The sequence below is a fragment of the Rhinatrema bivittatum genome, chromosome 6 (assembly GCF_901001135.1).
Source record: "Rhinatrema bivittatum chromosome 6, aRhiBiv1.1, whole genome shotgun sequence".
In the NCBI taxonomy this organism is placed as follows: Eukaryota; Metazoa; Chordata; class Amphibia; order Gymnophiona; family Rhinatrematidae; genus Rhinatrema; species Rhinatrema bivittatum.
Window position 1 is genome coordinate 369783647 of NC_042620.1, and position 19775 is coordinate 369803421.

Consider the following 19775-nt stretch of genomic DNA (forward strand, 5'->3'; position numbering starts at 1 on the left):
GAAGACGAGACGAGAAGACTCTGGAAGTGGATGAGGATCTTGGAAGACTCTCGATGAGACGAGGAACTTGGAAGACTCTTGGACGAGACGAGAAGCTGGGAAGGTTTGGACATTGGCACTGTCTTTCAGGGTGCCCTACACAGCCCACCGTCATGGGCGGACCCAATGGGCTGGTCCCGCTGAGCGCCCTACACAACCTGAAGAGGCTGGTCTCGGACCACATGGAGAGCGGGACAAGCGCAGGAAGGGAATCTAGCTGAGACGAAACTCCAATGACCAGGCTAGGTGTCATCTGGAGAACCACAGGAGCTGGAGGGTCAAGAGGACTCGAAAAGGCGAAGGAGGAACGGAATCTCGGAACATCAGGAAGTGAAACATCAGGAAGCCTGGAACATCAGGAAGTGGAAAATCAGGAAGCCTGGACTGGGAACCTCAAAACATGAAGACATGGAACATCAGGAAGCCACAGGAAGCAACGAAGACTCAGGAAGCATGATGATACATGGAGCTCCAACGAAGAACGAAGACCTGATGGAGCACTTGAAGACGAGACTTCCAGAGAGCAAGTAACTCCAATGCAAGGCAAAGTTAGAGAAGCAGCCATTAAATAGGGCTGGCACAGGAAACCAGGAGAGCTGACTTCCGGTGGGGCCAGGTGGACCCCACCTATGCTGCCCCTTTAAGAAGGGGAAGAAGACATGGGCCTGCCCCTTAGGAAGGGGGCAGGACCTTGGAGAGCGGCCATGCTGCCTCTGAAGACACTGAAGGCAGGAGAAGCTTGAGCGCCCAGTCGTCCAAGGTTGGGGCTTCCAATCATGGACGCTCCTGCCTCTTTCCGGATGTCCATGATCGGAGGCCCAGCTGCCTTCCAATGTCCATGGCCGCTGCCTTGAGCGCCCGGACGTCCAAGGTTGGGGCTTCCATTCATGGACGTTCCTGCCTCTTTCCGGATGTCCATGATCGGAGGCCCTGCTGCCTTCCAACGTCCATGGCTGCTGCCTTGAGCACCTGGACATCCAAGGTCGGGGCTTCCATTCATGGACATTCCCGCCTCTTTCCGGATGTCCGTGATCGGCCTCCGATCATGGCACTCAAGGCAGTGGCCATGGACATTTTTAGTTCATGTTCTGCCAAATTGTATGCCCTGCATGTGCTCCTCTTCTGTTTGTTTGGTTTTCCCTTTGTATTCCATCTGTATGCTCTGCATGTGCTCCTCTTCTGTTTGGTTGATTTTCCCTTTGTATTCCATCTGTATGCTTTGCATGTACTCCTCTTTCTTCGGGGTCATTCTGTTCTTGATTATTGCCATTGATGTTTCTTTTTTACGTGCCATGCCACTCCCGACAACACAGATGTTTCATACAATAAATTGGTGAAATGAAACTCGTACCAATTTTCAACTCAAAAATATATATATTTTTTTTTAAACAATTTCAACTATTTACAAAATTTAGGAAAATAAAATACAATTTTTGTTTGGGAGGGCATGGGGAAGGAAAGGGGAGGGACCCTGCCATTGGGGAGGAGGAGGATCATCGTCATCGACGTTGATCAGGCGGTGCCCGTGCCATGACGAGCAGGGACTGAGCGCATGCCATTGTGTGCAGGAGCTTAATTATCTCCTGCTGGCCATGGCGCAGGTCGTGCAGGATGGTTACCGCCTGTACTGCCATTCCCTCCTGCTCTCCAGGCCGCAAATCAACTGTGCCAGGAGGAGCAGCACAGCGTCCAGGCACCCCTCAAGGGCTGAGGGCCCTTTCCTGGCTGCTGCGCCGGCCTCTGGTCGTCGACCCGCCCCTGCAAGCCCAGGAGAGACAGGGTTGACCACGTCAATGACGATGTCCTCCTCGTCTCCCATGGCAGGTGGGGCAGGTGGGGCTGGAGAGAGGGGGGGTGGCAAAATAACTGGGGGGGCTCAATAACTGGGGGGCACGATAACGGGCTGAATGGGTGGGGGGGGGGGACATGCGGGGTGGCGGTGCATCCTCCCGTTCCTCCTCTGCCGATGTGTCTGAAAAGAGAAAAAGTGAAAGTGTTACTTCTGTGGCACATGCAAACATCCAGAACAGTAGGAAGGAGAACTTAGCAACATTTTAAACAAGACCCTAACCTCTAGCATTACGGTGAGTATGACATTTACAAATGCACGTGTGATCGGCGCGCCAAACGGCATTAAACATCCACATACTTTAACTATGCTGATGTTATTAAAGGCTCACCTTGGTGCTCATCTGGAGGAGCAGATTCAGCAGCGCTGGATGACTCATTCGTGGTGCTCTCTGAAAACAGAAATAGAAAAATTGTCACAGCTGCGCATGCAAAGATCCAGAATGGTACAAATGTTCAATTTCTTCTTGGCATTAGTAAAGAAGACCTTGCCGCTTGCATGTCAACCATGACAATTGCTAACAGCACATACTTTCCGCTCTATGGTGGGCCCACAGGTATTCTGGCTCCTCCCTCTGGATGCGCCTTGCCTGCTTTTTCAATGCCTCAACCTGGCGGGAGTATGTTAAGGACCTGCTCCCCCAGAGGGGAGGAGTTGGCAATCTGTTATAGACCTCCCTCAGAGGGGAGGAGTTAGCAATCTGTTATAGATCTGCTCCTCCAGAAGGGAGGAGCTAGCAATCTGTTATGAATCTGGGTGCTGGATACTCCCGTTGAAGGAGGAGTTAGCACTCTATTACGGATTTGCTAAGGAGTATCAATCTGCTAGTACTTAGTTCCTGTAGACAGATGAGCCAGCGACCTGTAAGATCCCCACGGGGAGATAGCTATCTGATATGGATCAACTTCCGCAGAGAGAGGAGTAATGGTCTGATGATAATACCACTCTATTAGTGTAAGGAGTAACACTTAATAGAATAGTGAATCCCTGGGCCGATGGCATATGACAGCACCCTCAAGTGGAGATCTTGAGAAGGACCACCAGCTAGGCTGGAGTATTGAGACAAACACAGATAGTTCTACTGGAAGTAGAACCACCAGAGGTAGCAGTAGTGAATTGATATGCCCGGCAGGGCTGAAGTCCCTCTGATACTGGAACTACGATCTCTGAGCTGCTGAGCTGTAAGGAGAGACTATAGGTAGTGAGTAGATAGGGTATGCTGGGCATAACCAGTGGTAGATGATACACTCACAATTGTAGATATCCGTAATGTCTTCTTTATGCAACAGAGAGTCTTCAGTATTCAGGAACAGGAGCCTAAGGCAAATACTGGTTCTTATAGGCAGTCTGAAATAGAACTCACAACCTGTGTATGAGATGGCTTCTGGAATAGAAGAGAGGCTAGAAGAGATTTAGGAACGTAGGCCCTCATGGAGCGAGTACCGGTTCCTATCTGTTAAACTGTAATAATAATCCATAAGATATGGGTATGCAACATCTGAGGAAGAAGAGAGTATGAGAGAGGTTTTAGGAACATAGGCACTTGTGGAGCGAGTACCGGTTTCTAGCTGCAATCTGCAATGGTAACTCACGATCTCCGTACCTGTGATAACGTCTTAGACTGAAGGGAGCCTTAGTGATTAGGAACAAGGACCCTCGTGGAGCGAGTACCGGTTCCTGTCTGTAAAAGGACTCACTGTGTTCACATCTGCGATCACCTCCAGGCAATAGGAGTCTTCTGAGTCTTCAGGAACGTAGGCCCTCGAGGAGCGAGTACCGGATTCCTTACAACAATCTGAAATCAAGAATAGAGAGAGCGGAGCCCCCGAGAAGCGCGTACTCCTGGTAAATTTGAAAAGGCTGAGCAGTGGGGAAAGATTTCCCCTTGCTGACTCGGATCGTTGTTGCAAGTAGCGTGGACTGCCGAAGCAAGTCCCGATGGAGTTCCTTGCTAACTCCTTTGAAGTTAGCAAAGACCTTTTAAATTGAAAATGGATGACGTCACTATGGGGGGACGCCCCCGAGGTTCACGCCTTTGCTGGTACAAAGTCTGGAGCGCGCGCGCCCTTACATAATCAGGAACATGGCATCAAGCCAGCCCGGGGATTCCGGGACCAAGAGGCGGAGAGAAGCCGTGGCTGCATCTGTCCGTCTGAGCCGAAGGGAGTTGCCACAAAGGTAGAGAGGGTGGAGCGAGGGCAAGAATAGGCACGAACGCAACAGAGTACAATAGAAATAGGAAACACAAGTTGAAATAAAACTTTTACTTCGCTTTTGAGGCAAAAAAAAATTCAAACCAAACAAATCAAGTGTCAGTTTTCCTTTTGTCACCCACAGCAATACTAAACAACCACCGAAATACTAAATAATTTTACTTGGTTCTAACAAGTCGTCAGTTTTCCTTTTGTCAGCCACAGCAATACAACACAACCCCCAAAATAGTAAATGTAATTTTACTTGGGTTTTTTCCTGTGTGCTAGAAGCTTACAAAAACATAGAATAGACCTTACAAGCAGCATAGGCCTACGAACGTACCTCCCTCGGGTACGAAGCCTGGGCATTGAATTGGGCCCTGAGCACCTGCCAGGCCTCATCGGCCCCTTCCTGGTCCCGCGGGCGCCCAGGGCTGAAGTAGAGGTACCGTTCGTCCATGATGATGAGCGAGACCAGCAGCCTCACATCACTTTCCGAGAAATTCGGCAGCCTTCCATGCGGCATGTTGTTGAAAAGCATTAACAAAATGGCCGTCCGGGCGTGGCGTTACATGGGCAAGCATGCTGCCACCTGCTCCCGGCATCCGTAGAGGCGTCCCTTTGGTTCCGCCATGTGCGTAGTGCTACCAACTTTTCTGGGTGCTCAGGCTCGAGCGCTCAAGGCTCAAGCCTAGAATTTGGCGTCCCTTGGGTTCCGCCATGTCCCTACTGCTACAAACTTTTCAGGTGCTCAAGGCTGGAGCCTAGAATTAGGCGTCCCTTTGGTTCCGCCATGTCTCTTCTGCTACAAACGTTTCTGGGCATTCAAGGCTGAAGCCTAGAATTACGCATCCCTTTGGTTCCGCCATGTCCCTACTGCTACAAACTTTTCAGGCACTCAAGGCAGGGGCCCCTCTGCCGCAGGCCATGAACGTTGGAAGGTTACATGGCCGGCGAACATGGATGTTCCCGCCTTTTTCTTGCCACCGTCCATGTCTGTACTGCTATCAACTTTTCTGTGCGCTCAAGGCTTGGGCGCTCAAGGCTGAAGCCTAGAATTAGGTGTCCCTTTGGTTCCGCCATGTCCCTACTGCTACAAATTTTTCTGGGCGCTCAAGACTGAAGCCTAGAATTAGGCATCCCTTTGGTTCCGCCATGTTCCTACTGCTACAAACTTTTCAGGTGCTCAAGGCTGAAGCCTAGAATTAGGCATCCCTTTGGTTCCGCCATGTCCCTACTGCTATAAACTTTTCAGGCGATCAAGGCAGCGGCCCCTCTGGCGCAGGCCATGAATGTTGGAAGGTTACATGGACGGCGAACATGGACGTTCCCGCCTTTTTCTCGCCACCGTCCATGGCCTGGACATCCATGGTCGCAGGCCCGGCAAGCTTCCAAAGTGAATGGGCACTTGGGCGCCCGGAAAGTTGGGTAGCTGTACCGACATGTCATTACAATTGAACTGGAGTTTTCATTTCGAAAATGTTACGAATTGCAATATTTTCATCTATCTGCAAAATTAACCCATTGTTTCCCCTTTGTGACATCATCGCTGTGTCATAATCCTACCATGGACATGTATATCAGTTGCATCTCCGAGTGAAAAAGTCCCTTTGTATTTGGTTTTGGCCTAGGACAGACCGGGTACAACTGTTGCGTCGGATATCTATCGGGAGATTGGCAACTCTTTGAGCAGGTAGGCATACCAATGTACGCTTTCTTTCCAACAGGTACCGCAAGGTCCCCAGGATTCATGGATGCTGAGGCCACGCTAGCTACTTTCGAACGTTCAACCAACCTTTCCGGCGCTCAAGGCAGTCTGTGGCCCAACCTTCGTGGCATAATGATCATCAGGAAAGGTTGGTAGCTAGACCGTCATGTACACTCAAGCCTAGAATTAGGTGTCCCTTTGGTTCCGCCGTGTCCCTACTGCTACCAACTTTTCTGGGTGCTCAAGCTTGGGCGCTTAAGGCTCAAGCCTAAAATTGAGCGTCCCTTTGGTTCCACCATGTCTGTACTGCTACCAACTTTTCTGGGCGCTCAGGCTTGGGCGCTTAAGGCTCAAGCCTAGAATTGGGCGTCCCTTTGGTTCCGCCATGTCCCTACTGCTACAAACTTTTCAGGCGCTCAAGGCAGCAGCCCCTCCGACGCAGGCCATGGACGTTGGAAGGTTACATGGCCGGTGAACATGGACGTTCCCGCCTTTTTCTCGCCACCCTCCATGGCCTGGACATCCATGGTGGCAGGTCTGTTTTTCATTTTTCTGATTTCAGTATATGTTGCCCTCTTCTTTCCGGGTAAATCTGTTTTTGATGTTCATGATTTTCACTGTGACTGTTTGCTGTATATGTGCCCCTCTTCTTTCAGGGTTTTGACACTTTGCTGTATGCTCTCCATGTGCCCCTGTTCCTTTGTGGTCATTTGTTTGTTAATTTTCGTTACATTCATTAAACCCTTTCCTCCTTGTTATTTTATCCGATTCAGACAATGATGCCAGGAAAACATTGCATTGCACGGGTAGATGCAGAGTCCGGAGATCGGCAACCACTACTGGAAGGCACTTCAGGCTCTTGCTTGATGCTGTCCATGGGCCTCTCTAGTTTCTGAGTCACTATATTTCATTTATACAGCTTTTGTCAATTTCCATCATGCTGTCTCCCCATTCATTAATCACCATTCTTTTTTTTTTTCCTTTCAGCTATTAAGGGAGGAGGAATAGCCTAGTGGACTATGAACCAAGAGACCAGGGTTTGAGTCCTGCTGTCGCTCCTTGTGACCTTGGGCAAGTCACTTTACCCTCCATTGCCTCAGGTACAAAAACTTAGATTATAAGCCCTCTGGGGATAGAGAAATACCTACAGTACCTGAATGTAAACTGGTGTGATATCTCAATTGAGATCAAATGTCAGTATATAAAAATAATAAATAAATAATATGCCAGGAAAACGTACAATTGCTGAGGTTGATCATGAACAACAGGAAAGTACTACTTCTAGCCAGCCATCCAAAAAGCGAACCTGAAACGCTCACTTCATGGCTGAAGAAAAGGAGTTACTGTGCTCCACAAAGAAAAGGATTTGGGAAAAGATCGCACAGGATGTGAGCTCCTTTTCGGTCACGCCCAGGAATGTTAAACAGGTACAGCACTGGTGGTGCGACACCAGAAAAGAGGTGAAAGGGAAGGCCTCAAAAATTGACGCATCGGCAAAGAGGACCGGTGAAGGGCGACCGTGTCATATAGTGCTGACACCAGTGGAGGAGCTGGTTCTCCGAACTGTGAGGCCAGAGGTCATGGTAGGTGTGCAGAGCCAGTTCGGCGCTGACACAGCAGCAAGTGAAGGTATGCATTAACATAAATCTTGTTAGCATTGCATGTGAACTTAATGGCTCATGAGGGGTTAACTGATGTTTGATCACTCTTTTTCTTTTTTTGATTTCCACTTTTTTCCTAGAGTTCTTTAGAGATGTGTGGGAATGATTACCCTACTGTCATCCTCCTCATGGTAATACTATCCTAATAACTGTTCAAAATATGGCACATCTCTCTTTACTTTTTCTGTTACAAGAATTCTTGTTCGATTTGTTAAATTCATAAATATAAAAAATAAATAAATAAATAAATATATATATATATATATATTGTCCTCCAGATTAAAAATCTGGCTAGACTTAACACATGCTTCCATGAGCTACTTGTTTTGAGTATGACGACTATACTGCTATAACGTCCTATGCACTCTTCAGAGGTTATTGAATAATTATTTCCTGCTTCTGGAATAGCTTCTTCTCTCCTTGGCAATTCTCCAAACAACTGTTCTCTGACCATAAACACATAAAAAAATATTCCAGTTGAGGAAAAGAAATTGAACTCTTGCACCTTAAAACCTTTAGGCAAACTTTCAGGATATGTTACAAAAAAAAGATTATGAAATTTCAAGGTGGCTTGTGATAAGAACACCTGGAGTTGATGAGTAGCCTAATGGTTAGAACAGCAGGCTACAAACTATAACTGCAACCTCTTTCTCTATCTTTATCCACAGATAGAGTAGACGATGCTGACGTAACCAGTGAATAATCCATTCCCACGCCAGATGAATTTATGTTCCCCATGTCGAACGCTGACTCCCCCAGCCAACACATGTCCACAGAGGAAGTGGTTACACTGAACCTGTTCGATGTGTCTTCTGTCAGCCAACCACATGAGGCATCGGTACCCCTGGCACATGAGGATTCAGCAGCACTGGAACCATTTGTAGAGTCGCAACCATTTCTGCTACAGGCTGATGCTCCACCCGTACTGGAAACGGCGTCAGTAGCACAGGACCTTGAACTGGCACTTTTTGGAAGTGACGGGCTAAGTGAGCAGTTTTTGAGTGGAATCACCTCTCAGCAGGATCAACACAATGAACTCATGCTCCAGGAAGTGCGGTAGATCCGATCCGACATAAATGCTGGGATGGCTTCTCAAGCGAATTTGATTAGAGAAATGATGACAGAATTGATCGGCGCACTTCGAGATCTTGCCTCAGCTTATCGTTCTGTTAACCAGTCTTAAATTTTGTCAATAAAAGTTCTTTTTGTCAATTAACCAAAGTATCGTTTTATGTGACATCCCACCCCTAATTTCATTTATATTTAAAAACAAATGTTAAGTAATCAAATTAGTCAATATTCAATTAAAAAATATATTTTCAAAACATTAACAAATAGTCTTTTCTATATGAAAAAACATAGAACAACTTTTTTTTTTTTTTACATAGATACAGATATAGATATGGGATGGGTATGGCAAGGGAAGGGACCATGCCATGGGGGAAGAGGAGGATCATCATCATTGCGGTTGGTCTGGAAAGACCGAGTTGATAACGTCAATGACGATAACATCCTCATCCCCTATGTCTGATGTGAAAGAAGAGATAGGGCAGGAGAGACAGTGGGGGGGGGGGGGAAATCTTTGGCGCTGGAGGGGCCAGAGAGATTGGGGCTGGAGAGATGGCGACATCTTCAGATACCTGGAAAGCAAAAAAAAATGGCCGGCTGGGCAGGTGATGGCGTTCCACGTGCAAGAGTAGAAAATACAAGGAAAGACAGAAATGTTGGATAAAATGGATAGACACAGTTTATTGATTTTAGACTTCAAGAAATATAAATGAAACCATTAAAAACAGAAGACAATGAATAATTTTGTGCTTGCTGGGAAAGGCTTTGATGTTCATACAAGGAAAGAAAGAAAACTAGATTAAAATGGGTGGACAGTTTTTAGATTTTAGACTTCAAGAAATACCATTAAAAACTGAAGACAATGAATAATTTTGTGCTTGTAAAGGGTTTGATGGAGAGATCAGCTTGGAAAGGGGTTTGATGGAGGGGTCATCTTGCGGGAAATGTTCTGATGGATGGATTGTTAGATGGATGGATCACAGCTCCTGAAACAAAAACAAGACAAGAGTAAATAGACTATACAGGCATAGAAATGATTAATATCTCGAATTTAGCAGAGTGATGTACTACAATGAAAGCGCCACATCAGTATGGGACCCTGGAGACAGGAGTGGTGCCACAAGACCGAAAAAGAGCGTATGGATAAAATGAGAAAAATTGTTAGAAGCAGCTACAAAAGTAAAAAATGTCCAAGAGGCGTGGTCATTGTTAAAAAATACCATTCTAGAAGCACAGTCCAGATGTATTCCACACATTAAGAAAGGTGGAAAGAAGGCAAAACAATTACCGGCATGGTTAAAAGGGGAGGTGAAAGAAGCTATTTTAGCCAAAAGATCTTCATTCAAAAATTGGAAGAAGGATCCAACAGAAGAAAATAGGATAAAGCATAAACATTGGCAAGTTAAATGTAAGACATTGATAAGACAGGCTAAGAGAGAATTTGAAAAGAAGTTGGCTGTAGAGGCAAAACTCACAGTAAAACCTTTTTTAAATATATCAGAAGCAGAAAGCCTGTGAGGGAGTCAGTTGGACCGTTAGATGATCGAGGGGTTAAAGGGGCACTTAGAGAAGATAAGGCCATCGCGGAAAGATTAAATAATTTCTTTTCTTTGGTGTTTACTGAAGAGGATGTTGGGGAGGTACCCGTAATGGAGAAGGTTTTCATGGGTAATGATTCAGATGGACTGAATCAAATCACGGTGAACCTAGAAGATGTGGTAGGGCCTGAATTGACAAACTGAAGAGTAGTAAATCACCTGGACCGGATGGTATACACCCCAGAGTTCTGAGGAACTAAAAAATGAAATGTCAGACCTATTAGTAAAAATTTGTAACTTATCATTAAAATCATCCATTGTACCTGAAGACTGGAGGATAGCAAATGTAACCCCAATATTTAAAAAGGGCTCCAGGGGCGATCCAGGAAACTACAGACCGGTTAGCCTGACTTCAGTGCCAGGAAAAATAGTGGAAAGTGTTCTAAACATCAAAATCACAGAACATATAGAAAGACATGGTTTAATGGAACAAAGTCAGCATGGCTTTACCCAGGGCAAGTCTTGCCTCACAAATCTGCTTCACTTTTTTGAAGGAGTTAATAAACATGTGGATAAAGGTGAACCGGTAGATATAGTATACTTGGATTTTCAGAAGGCGTTTGACAAAGTTACTCATGAGAGGCTTCTAGGAAAAGTAAAAGGTCATGGGATAGGTGGCGATGTCCTTTCGTGGATTGCAAACTGGCTAAAAGATAGGAAACAGAGAGTAGGATTAAATGGACAATTTTCTCAGTGGAAGGGAGTGGACAGTGGAGTGCCTCAGGGATCTGTATTGGGACCCTTACTTTTCAATATATTTATAAATGATCTGGAAAGAAATACGACGAGTGAGATAATCAAATTTGCAGATGACACAGAATTGTTCAGAGTAGTTAAATCACAAGCAGATTGTGATAAATTGCAGGAAGACCTTGTGAGACTGGAAAATTGGGCATCCAAATGGCAGATTAAATTTAATGTGGATAAGTGCAAGGTGATGCATATAGAGCAAAATAACCCATGCTATAATTACACAATGTTGGGTTCCATATTAGGTGCTACAACCCAAGAAAGAGATCTAGGTGTCATAGTGGATAACACATTGAAATCATCGGTACAGTGTGCTGCGGCAGTCAAAAAAGCAAACAGAATGTTGGGAATTATTAGAAAGGGAATGGTGAATAAAACGGAAAATGTCATAATGCCTCTGTATCGCTCCATGGTGAGACCGCACCTTGAATACTGTGTACAATTCTGGTCGCCGCATCTCAAAAAAGATATAATTGCGATGGAGAAGGTACAGAGAAGGGCTACCAAAATGATAAGGGGAATGGAACAGCTCCCCTATGAGGAAAGACTAAAGAGGTTAGGACTTTTCAGCTTGGAGAAGAGACGACTGAGGGGGGATATGATAGAGGTGTTTAAAATCATGAGAGGTCTAGAACGGGTAGATGTGAATTGGTTATTTACTCTTTTGGATAGTAGAAAGACTAGGGGGCACTCCATGAAGTTAGCATGGGGCACATTTAAAACTAATCGGAGAAAGTTCTTTTTTACTCAACGCACAATTAAACTCTGGAATTTGGTGCCAGAGGATATGGTTAGTGCAGTTAATATAGCTGTGTTTAAAAAAGGATTGGATAAGTTCTTGGAGGAGAAGTCCATTACCTGCTATTAAGTTCACTTAGAGAATAGCCACTGCCATTAGCAATGGTTACATGGAATAGACTTAGTTTTTGGGTACTTGCCAGGTTCTTATGGCCTGGATTGGCCACTGTTGGAAACAGGATGCTGGGCTTGATGGACCCTTGGTCTGACCCAGTATGGCATTTTCTTATGTTCTTATATTCTACAACCCCATCACACAAACATCGTAGATGTAAAAATTGTCCTATGGGAATATTATCTCTCAAATTCATGGGATGAAAACTCCCATAATGTAACAGATGATTCCCATCTGTTGGTTTGGTGTAGATTGTGGTTGCTAACTTGCCATGATCTTTATAAACCTGTAAATCCAGAAACCTGGATAAGGTGGAGCCCATCCCTTCGGAAGAGACTCCCCCTTCCCCAAAAGGTTCCCCAGTTCCTAACAAAACTGAATCCCTCTTCCTTTGCACCATCGTCTCATCCACGCATTGAGACTCCGGAGCTCTGCCTGCCTCTGGTGACCTGCACATGGAACAGGGAGCATTTCAGAGAATGCTACTCTGGAGGTTCTGGATTTAATCTTTCTACCTAAGAGTCTAAATTTGGTTTCCAGAACCTCCCTCCCACATTTTCCTATGTCGTTGGTGCCCACATGTACCACGACAGCCGGCTCCTCCCCAGCACTGTCTAAAATCCTATCTAGGTGACGCGTGAGGTCCGCCACCTTCGCACCAGTAAGGCATGTTACCAGGCAATCCTCATGCCCACCAGCCACCCAGCTATCTACATTCCTAATAATCGAATCACCAACTATGACGGCCGACCTAACCCTTCCCTCCTGGGCAGTAGGGCTTGGGGAGATATCCTCAGTGCGAAAGGACAATGCATCACCTAGAGAGCAGGTCCTTGCTACAGGATCCTTTCCTGCTCACCTGGTTGGTGCTCTCCCATCATGAGACCTTCTTCCTCCAAGGCAGCACCAGGGCTGCCAGTCTGAAGTTGGGACTTGACTACTATGTCCCTGAAGGTCTCATCTATATACCTCTCTGTCTGCCTCAGCTCCTCCAGGTCTGCCACTCTAGCCTCCAGAGATCGGACTCGTTCTCAGAGAGCCAGGAGCTCTTTGCATCGCATGCACATGTATAACTTCTCACCGGTGGGTAAAAAATCATACATGTGACACTCGATGCAAAAGACTGGGAAGCCCCCCTCTTGCTGCTGGACTGCTGCCTTCATCTCAATTTTGATCAGTTCCTAGTTAAGTTTTAGGTTGCTATGGGAGTAGGAATGTGTCTAACTTCCTTTAAATGTATTAGTGAATTCACTATGTGTCTGGTAGTGGCCTACCGGGGTCTGATCGAATTCTCAATAAAGTTTTTGTTGATTTTTTTTTTTTTTTTTTGTGAAAGTAGCACCTGCCTATAAATTAAGGGATGAGCTAGGGGTGGCTGGGCGAGGGGTGGGAGGGTTGGGAAATATAAACAGTCTAACTTCAGTTAGTCAGCCTGAGTGACTCACTGCTCCCTTGATTAACAAATGTTGTTCCCTATTCAAACCCAATCACACTACCTCAACACCTTTCCAAGGTGAGTAACTGAGCTGAACTATTCAACTTTTTTACTTTGGTATATACTGCTCCTAGCTTATTTCTAGCTTCTGGCTACTTTTTGTGTTTTGTTTTTTTTGTGTGTGTGGTTTTTTTTTTTTCCAATACAAGCACTCAGTTAGTATTAAATACAAACACTCAGCTCTTTAAAAGTCTGGAGAACACTCAGTTCTGCAGACTTTTAAAAATAAACACAGAGATCACGTGATGTGGTGAGCTGGGAGGACGCTTCTCTCACCAGCTCCAGGGCCCACTCCTCCCATCGCGGCCCATCCTGGCGTAAAAATCGCACGATTGGGACTACACACCTAAGCGGGAACGGTGCTCATGTCCATTATTACTTATATGAATCGATCAACGCCGCCGATGACGACCAAGGGAGGAAAGAGGGAAAAGGAAAAACAGAAAGTTACCGCTCCTAAGATGGCCGCCGCCCGCGCTGGGGAGGCCTCCCCTTCCTCTTCTACGGGGCTTACGATCACAGATATTAAGGCAGCGATTCGAGAAGCTCTCGATGAGAAACTCGATCTTATCACCGAGCAGTTAGGGGAAGTTAAGGAGTCTCTTAGCGAGCTGATCCCACGCCTTGAACAAGCGGAAAACAGGATCTCCAGCGTGGAGGACGACGCTCGCCAAAAGGAATGCAAAATGGTGGACACTGGAAAGCAGCTGAAAGCCCTGCAACAGAAAATTGACGAACTCGAAAACAGAGCACGCCGCGACAATTTACGTTTTCTGGGTTTCCCGGAGAGCGTAGAAGAGAAATCTCTATGCGGGGTCCTAGAAGAATGGCTCCCGGCGACGCTGCTTCCGCACCTCCAAGGAAAACTGGTGGTAGAACGGGCTCATAGGCTTGGCGCGAAAAGGGATAATCCCACCCGACCTCGCCTAGTAATTGCTAAAATACTAAATTCCGCCCATAAAGCGGAACTATGGAGAGCCTCGAGAGCCAACAGGGAACTCTCACCTATCAGGGAAATGTGATTCGAGTCTTTCAGGACTTCTCGGCTGGAGTTTCGGAGGCCAGACGGGCCTTCTCCCAAAGTGCACTACGCTGCATAGTCGCGGTCTCAAGTTCTCTTACTCTTCCCGGCGCGGTTACGCGTGTGGCACGAGGAACGTGCGCACCTCTTTGACACAGTGGCCGCGGCAACAGCGTTTTTGGATAAAGTGAACACAGGACCAGGACGCTAACGTTATTCAGCGATGGTGGATCCGGATAGCATTCCCTGAGTCACCGAACACTGAGCTTCCTTGGCGCGCAGGTAACGCCGCTTATTATGGGTGGTTTACGGAGCACACCGGTGCCTATCCAGTCTAAGAGAGAGCCCACGTTTTGGAGTTCATACTATTTCGTCTGATAAGTTAACAGGCCCACCCCCGTCGCTAGCATTGGGACCTGCCGGGAGTTTGTTGATGGCGGCAGCGGTGGACGGGGGGGGGCTCCCGGGGGGAGAAGTTTCGTCGGACTGCCTTGGGGGTTCGCCCGGAGGATGGCGCTCGGGACCCTCCCCCCCCCCCTATATATAATTGAAAGGGGCTACGGCCCTGGACTGCGGACCTAAGCCGGGGGCGGGAGTCCAGACCTCGTGCTTTTTGATTTATGTTTTGTTTTTTTAGGGTTTGTTGCCTTGTGTCCTTTTTTCCTTTTCACTGGTTTCGCGGGCTCGCCGAGGGTCCGGGAGACTCGGTCTTTCGCAGAGGCACACAGTTTTCATTGACATGGACCAGAGAGGGGACTCGGTTCTCTCGAATTTGCCTTGGGCACCTGCTGGCTTTACTGGCCGTATGTTTATGATCTTCAGCCAGATGGAGTGGGGACCCTGGGCACAGTTATGTGATCTCCATGCCTCTGGGACGATCTGGAGGTTTTCAAGTTCTTCATTGTGTGGGGTTTTGGGTATGGAAGGGACTGGGAGGGGGGAGGGGGAGGAAAAATGGGGCAGAGGGAGGGGGGGTGGGCAAAGGGAAAGGATTGTTTGGCCTGTGGATAAGGTGGACACAAGGTTTTATGAGCTACAAGAGACCATCTTCTGTTTAGTGCGTAGGCTTCTGTATGTAATCTGGAAACCACTGGGAAGCGATAATGGGAGTCGCGGGGGAGGGAGGCTGAGCTGGGGGCCCCCTCCGCTATTTGATACAAGTAAGAATCCATGAGGTACTTCCTTACTGCAAAGGGGGAATGGCTAAATTGATATCCTGGAACGTAAACGGGCTGGGAACGCCTGTGAAGCGTCAAAAAGTATTGGCCCATCTTAAGCGTCTCAAGGCGGAAATCGCAGGGATTCAGGAGACGCATCTTACAGTGCAGGAAAGTCAAAAGCTGAAAAGGGATTGGGTGGGGTGTGTGTGTATACGCGGCGGCCTCTCACAGGAAAGGGGGCGTCGCGATTTTAATACATAAAAGTGCAAACTTTCAAGTTTCCCACTCCATATCGGATCCTGAGGGGAGGTATGTTATTCTCCTAGGAACTTGGAATGGCAGACCAGTTACCATCTGTAATATTTATGCCCCGAATGAGTACCACCATCATTTTTTTGAGACTTTGTGCAACATACTACAGGTGCATAGTCAGGGAACCTTGTACGTCCTGGGAGATTTTAATTGTGTGCACGAGGTGTCATTAGATAAAAGTGCTGCCTCTAAACCGGCCAGGGGGAGACGGAAAAACAAATCCCTAAAAGGAGTGGGATTCCTCTGTCACCACCTAGCGCTCCTGGATGTCTGGCGCACACTCCATCCCCAAGAAAGGGACTACACGCATATCTCCCGTTCTCATAATACATTCTCACGATTAGATTATATTCTCTCTAAACAGGATTTTTTTGTTGTATCAACCGCTGAGATTGAGGCCCTGGCGGTATCGGACCATGTCCCGGTCTCCATAACTACTCAGACACCATCTTCCACACCTCATACCCGCCCGTGGAGGTTCCCTGCTTTCCTGAGGGAAGACGCCCAGTTTAGAGAATTCTTAAAGAACAAATGGAAGGATTATGCTCATCACAATGGACAGCACACATCTACCCCGCAGCTTTTTTGGGAAACCGCGAAAGCGGTGCTTAGAGGGGAATTGATTGCATACGTACATTCCCGAAATAAGCGGATCAGCCAGTCCATTGTGGAGTTAGAGGCCCGCCTGCAAAGAGCAAAAAAAGCCTTAAACCGCAAAAATTCGGAGGAACATAGAACTGAGTTTTATAGTATCTTAGGCCGTTTAAACACGCTTTTAGATGCAAGAGCGCAGTCATACCTTAGGAAAGGGAAGATATCTTTCTTCAAATACGGAAATAAACCTAGTCGCCTGCTGGCCAACTTAATAAAAATCAGGAAACAAAAGTCCTTCATTACACGCTTGCAAACCCCCTCAGGTGGGAATACGTCCAGGGAACCAGAGATCCGAGAAATATTCAGACAATTCTACAGTAATTTGTATAAAGCAGAGAACGAGGGGGGGGAGGTAGTGGAAGACCAAATTTTTAGGGACGTGGCCCTGCCTACCCTGTCAGGATCCCAACTCCTTTTCTTGAATCGCCCGATTCAGTCGTTTGAAATTACGCAGGTCATTTCAGCTGTCCAGCCCGGAAAGTCCCCAGGCCCGGACGGCTTTTCCTACGACTTTTACAAAATACTTGAGCCCCTTATCAACACACACTTGACAGAATATTTTAGAGACGGATTAAAACAGGGCCAGTTCCCTACCCACTTTAACGAAGCTCATATCATAGTTCTCCCCAAACCAGGGAGGGACCCGGTGAGCCCAGCTTCTTACCGGCCGATTTCCTTATTAAATTGCGATCTCAAAATCTTAGCAAAAGTCTTAGCAGAGAGATTAAAGGTTCTCCTTCCAAATTTAATTTCGCATCATCAGACAGGCTTTGTCAGGAGGCGAAAACCAACTGGGACCATTATAAAAATTAATAACAGCTATGTCCATCTGTCAAGCGCAAAACACCCCAGCTTTGGTGATAGGCTTTGACTCGGAAAAGGCTTTTGACCGGGTGGCTTGGCCATATCTTTTTTCGGTCTTACAACGTTTTGGCATACGAGGCGAATTTTTGCAATACCTCGCAATGTTATATCAGAGCCCCACCTCCCGCATATGGGTGAATAATGGGTTATCAGACACGGTAGACATACAGCGAGGGGTGAGGCAAGGCTGCCCTTTATCCCCTCTCTTATACATATTAGCCTTGGATCCCCTGCTGAGGAAAATCGACGGGTGTCGGGAGGTGAAAGGATTTGGGGGCCCAAAGTATGTTTTCAAATTGGCCGCCTTTGCGGACGATTTGTTGGTTTACCTAACACAACCGAGGCTATCCCTTCCAGAGTTACTGGGCATCTTGGAGCAATATGGCAATTTTGCGGGACTGAAGATAAACCACATCAAATCAGAGGCCTTGGATGTTACGGGTACTCTAAGGTCACATTGGCCCACAGCCTTTCCTCTCAAGTGGGCGTCTGACACGTTAAAATATTGGGTCTTCTCATCCCTAAAGATGTGTCTCAACTTTACCGGGTGAATATAAATCCTCTTCTGTGTGGCTCTCAAGCCACTATGAAGAGATGGTCCTCTCTCCCCTTGTCACTGATGGGGCGTATACAACTTTTCCAAATGGTCCTACTCCCTAAGTGGCTGTATATACTCCAACTGGCCCCCTTTGTGGATAACAAATAGGGACCAGCATCGGTTTTCAGCAGGCCTTGCGTTCTTTTCTCTGGAAGGGGAAACGGGCGCGTATACCCATGTCGGCTCTTATGCTACCTAAAGATAGGGGAGGACTAGGGTGCCCAAACCTCGTCTGGTATAATCTAGCATGTTGTATGCGACATGTCAAAGATTGGCTTTTCGCACTAAATGTTTTTACCCCATACTCTTTTCTGTTAGAATGGTTCGGGGTGTCCTCTTTAAACCCCTTGCTGCAAATTCCCACCCAGTTGATACCTTCCTTTATTAAAGAGCAAGTATTATGGCAGACGTGCAGGAAGGCATGGCAGATGCTCTGTAAACTAGGACATGTCCCGAAACCCCTTACCTCAATTCTCACTATTGCAGGCCACGATATGTTCCTGCCGGGGAACAGCAGCAGAGTCTTCCAACGCTGGAAGAATCTAGGGTTAACATACATATTTGACTTATTCGATGGGCAAAAGGGGGAACTACTATCCTTTCAATCCCTTCAGCAGCAGTATTCCCTGCCAGGGGAAGATATATTTGCATACAGCCAGATAACACATTTCATTAGGTCAGAAAGGAGCCATCTTACTGATACTGCGGAGATTCGAAAAGTGAGGGACCTGGTTCATGTGGGTACAAGAAATAAGACCTCGGTTTCCTATTTTTATAGGGAGTTTAGGGTTTTTATAGACTCAAGCCCTCTTTACCCTGTATACGCTAGATGGCAGAAGTGGCCTCTGTTCTCGCTCACGTATGCTGAGTTTAAACGCTGTTTCCAAGATCTACCTGCACTGTCAGAAAATGCGCTGTTACAAGAAACACAGTACAGATTTCTTTGGCTCAGTCATATTACGCCTCAGCGCGCCCACCAAATGAAAATTGCACAGACGCCTTGTTGCCCCAAGTGTCAAAATGCCGAGAGCACCTACTTCCATTGTTTTTGGGAATGTGGAGAGGTGTCAAAATTCTGGAAGCAGGTACGGCGCATGTGTGCCTTTATTTTGAAAAGGGGACTACCTCCAGATCCCAACCTTTGGTTTTTTGGACTGGATGATTCCATGCCCACCCCATTATCTGAGTCGGAACGTTTTTTTATATTACGGGCGGGGTTGGTGGGGAAACAGGTTATCCTGACAAATTGGTTAGACCCCGAAGGCCCAAGCCAGGAACATTGGTTCCGAAAGATGGTGCACCTGTGCTCCATGGAATATGCCATTTTGACGGCTGCAGAGCCAAAGAGATCTGTACATATCCCGTTAATATGGGCTGCATTTACTGAATACCTTCGACCTAAAGTGAGCCATAGTGAGGATCCGTGGCGCTGAGGATCAAGATTTATGTTGTCTACGGGAAGCACAGAAGCCAGGCTAGTGGAAGAAGATACCCGTTGGACTAGCAGAAGTTACGGGAGCTTATTGTACTACCACCTATCAATGGTCACCAACACATATTGAAGCAGGCTGGACAAATCCGTATTGGGGGGGGGGGGGGGGGGGAAGAAAAGGGTGTAAGCTGTTTGAGTTTTTGGTATTTTCTTGTTTCATGTAATTGAAAAATGTTAATAAACATACTATCAAAAAAAATAAAAAATAAAAAAAATAAACACACTACCTACTGCTACCTTATTGACTGACTAAAAATACAAACAGTCTAACTTGTTTATTCGCTGCCTACCTACTGCTACCTTATTGACTGACTAAAAATACAAACAGTCTAACTTGTTTATTCACTGCCTACCTACTGCTACCTTATTGACTGACTATTTAAAAATGCAAACAGTCTAAT

The 19775-nt window shown here is 46.6% G+C and overlaps 1 long non-coding RNA gene across 3 annotated transcripts in view; it reads left to right on the forward strand.

Annotated features, from left to right (window-relative positions):
- The window catches only part of LOC115094629, a 44756-nt gene extending 36091 nt beyond the window's left edge, over window positions 1–8665 (forward strand). Inside the window, exons 3-5 of one of the 3 annotated variants that reach the window (XR_003857600.1) lie at window positions 5808–6888; window positions 7530–7580; window positions 8118–8665. This is a non-coding gene — a long non-coding RNA (uncharacterized LOC115094629). The other 2 variants (XR_003857599.1, XR_003857598.1) reach the window with 2 other exon arrangements.
- The last annotated feature ends 11110 nt before the right edge of the window (window positions 8666–19775 follow it).